At 56.7% G+C, this 2,500-nt stretch overlaps 1 non-coding gene across 1 annotated transcript in view; it reads left to right on the top strand.

Moving 5' to 3' along the window:
* Positions 1-1,945: 1,945 nt before the first annotated feature.
* LOC126313483 (small subunit ribosomal RNA) overlaps positions 1,946-2,500 on the top strand; it is a 1,893-nt gene continuing 1,338 nt past the window's right edge. The window contains exon 1 of the ribosomal RNA XR_007555172.1: positions 1,946-2,500. This exon is cut by the window's right edge and continues 1,338 nt beyond it. This is a non-coding gene — a ribosomal RNA (small subunit ribosomal RNA).

The raw sequence follows: 2,500 nt of genomic DNA, 5'->3' as shown, positions 1-2,500 counted from the left end.
GTTGTCCCTTAACCTAACCCACGTTGTCCCTTAACCTAACCCACGTTGTCCCTTAACCTAACCCACGTTGTCCCTTAACCTAACCCACGTTGTCCCTTAACCTAACCCACGTTGTCCCTTAACCTAACCCACGTTGTCCCTTTGCCTAACATAGTTCACTGCTCGGAATCTCTGGTGTCGTTGTTATCCTCATGTAGATGTCTTGCGAGTGTTGCTTACTTTCCACATATTCCCGCTATCCACTGTCAATTGTACTGCAATAGGACTATATCGCCCCCCCCCCTCCCTCTGTCCCCCTCTTTGTGTCTCTGTCCTCTCAAGCTGGTCGGTCTGGCGTTTGAGTGTTAAATGAGCCTCGCAGCTGTTCAGTTGCATTCAGATGTCGACGCCCTCAGTGTACGTCGTGGTATGGTCTGTGTCCATTGTCCGCTGATGTCGTACGCGTAACCCACACGCTGTACCGATCATCGGTCGTTACGTACAGAGTGAAGTAGTGTGATACGTGTGACCGTACGCTGGCTGTGCCCAACGGTGTCGAATCTCAATTTCCATATGTTGTGCTCGATGCTACTTGTCTCGTCTCCCAATAACAGCTAGGTTGCACTGTGGTACGCCGTAGAGGCGTGTGGGAGGAACGTACGAACGCATTGTATGTCACCCTGGGTCGCTGGGGGTGGTGGTGCGGTGAGTCAGGTCAGGTCAGCGTGAGCCGTCTGATGTATTGACGCGTGTATTCCGACTTTGTCGTATTGCCTCACACAAAGTGCTACCCTGGTGGACCGCGTTCCATATCTGGGACATGCCACAGATGCCGGTTGACAGTGGATCGCGGAAGGGACATCGCATACGTGCGCGGGCCACCTTCCACGTGTTCTCTTCTGCACATGTCGCAGTGTGTATGTGGTCTGATGTAGCGTGTCGTGACACATGACATCCTGGCATGCAAGAATTGTTGAATTCGCAAATGTAGGTGAACATCTACGTTTACTGCCCAAGATACGCAAATGAACTGGAAATCCGTTGTTGAGCGGTTGTTCACGCTGGAGGTGAATCTGTGATGGCGACGATCGGTACAGCTATTAACCGGTTGTTTCAGCGGTACCCGCCACATCCACACACGTGACTAGGCCCATGTGGGTATGAAGCGATACGCGGCGGTGGCTTGGTGGGACTGTTCCCGGCCGGTGAAGGGGGGCCGCCCGGCGTGTTGGCCGCGCGCTGCGTGGGCGCACGCGCAACAGGCGGCTGGTGGGGGGCGCCGAGTGGCAGGAGCGCCAGCCGACGGGCCCGGCAGGCGGCGCAGCTACGCTGCGGCGCACCCTGCACGCGGCGCCTGGCGGCCAAAGTTGGTTCAGCCGAGCCCGGTGCGAAGCGCGGTGGACATCTGCAGTGTGCTGGTCTGATTGAGGACTGTGTGCGTTGAGGATGCGCCGCCGCCTGGCACTCGGCGCCGCGACGCCGTCTGCTGCTCGGTCGCCCCAGCGGTTCTCGCAGGTGGTTTGTATCGCAGTTGTGCGGACGTGTTGGCGCGTGCGCTGTGCTGGGAGAGTTCGCTTCTGCACCCAAGTGGGGCTTTGCCCTTGTGTGGCGCTGGCGTTGGAGCTGCCGGTCACCATAGGTGGCGCGTGTTGTCTCCCGCCGGCAATGCCACGACAGCACGCTCCCGGGCCTCTGTCGGCAGCGGCAAGCTCAGTTGGGAGCAAGGGTGTTCTCACTAAAACCGTCTACTCGCCTAACTCCGGGCGATTGCGCCTCTCTCGAAACCGACCAAGTACCTAGGACGGCGCTGCGCGCCGCCGGGACCTGAGAGGGTTTCGAGGTGTATCGTGCAGGGGAGCTCGGCCTCCTCCTGTTTGCAGAATAATTGAGCGGACGCTTGCGTGTTCGCGCGGGCCCCCGGGACACACTCCCGGGCGGCCGGCTGCTCAGCTCTAGTTGACGCAGCTCCCTGGTTGATCCTGCCAGTAGTCATATGCTTGTCTCAAAGATTAAGCCATGCATGTCTCAGTACAAGCCGCATTAAGGTGAAACCGCGAATGGCTCATTAAATCAGTTATGGTTCCTTAGATCGTACCCACGTTACTTGGATAACTGTGGTAATTCTAGAGCTAATACATGCAAACAGAGTCCCGACCAGAGATGGAAGGGACGCTTTTATTAGATCAAAACCAATCGGATTGGCTTGTCTGGTCCGTTTGCCTTGGTGACTCTGAATAACTTTGGGCTGATCGCACGGTCCTCGTACCGGCGACGCATCTTTCAAATGTCTGCCTTATCAACTGTCGATGGTAGGTTCTGCGCCTACCATGGTTGTAACGGGTAACGGGGAATCAGGGTTCGATTCCGGAGAGGGAGCCTGAGAAACGGCTACCACATCCAAGGAAGGCAGCAGGCGCGCAAATTACCCACTCCCGGCACGGGGAGGTAGTGACGAAAAATAACGATACGGGACTCATCCGAGGCCCCGTAATCGGAATGAGTACACTTTAAATCCTTTAAC

This window comes from Schistocerca gregaria, unplaced genomic scaffold, assembly GCF_023897955.1.
Source record: "Schistocerca gregaria isolate iqSchGreg1 unplaced genomic scaffold, iqSchGreg1.2 ptg000483l, whole genome shotgun sequence".
Lineage (NCBI taxonomy): Eukaryota > Metazoa > Arthropoda > Insecta > Orthoptera > Acrididae > Schistocerca > Schistocerca gregaria.
Note: the sequence above shows the minus strand (reverse complement) of the source record. Positions and strands in the feature narration are given on the sequence as shown.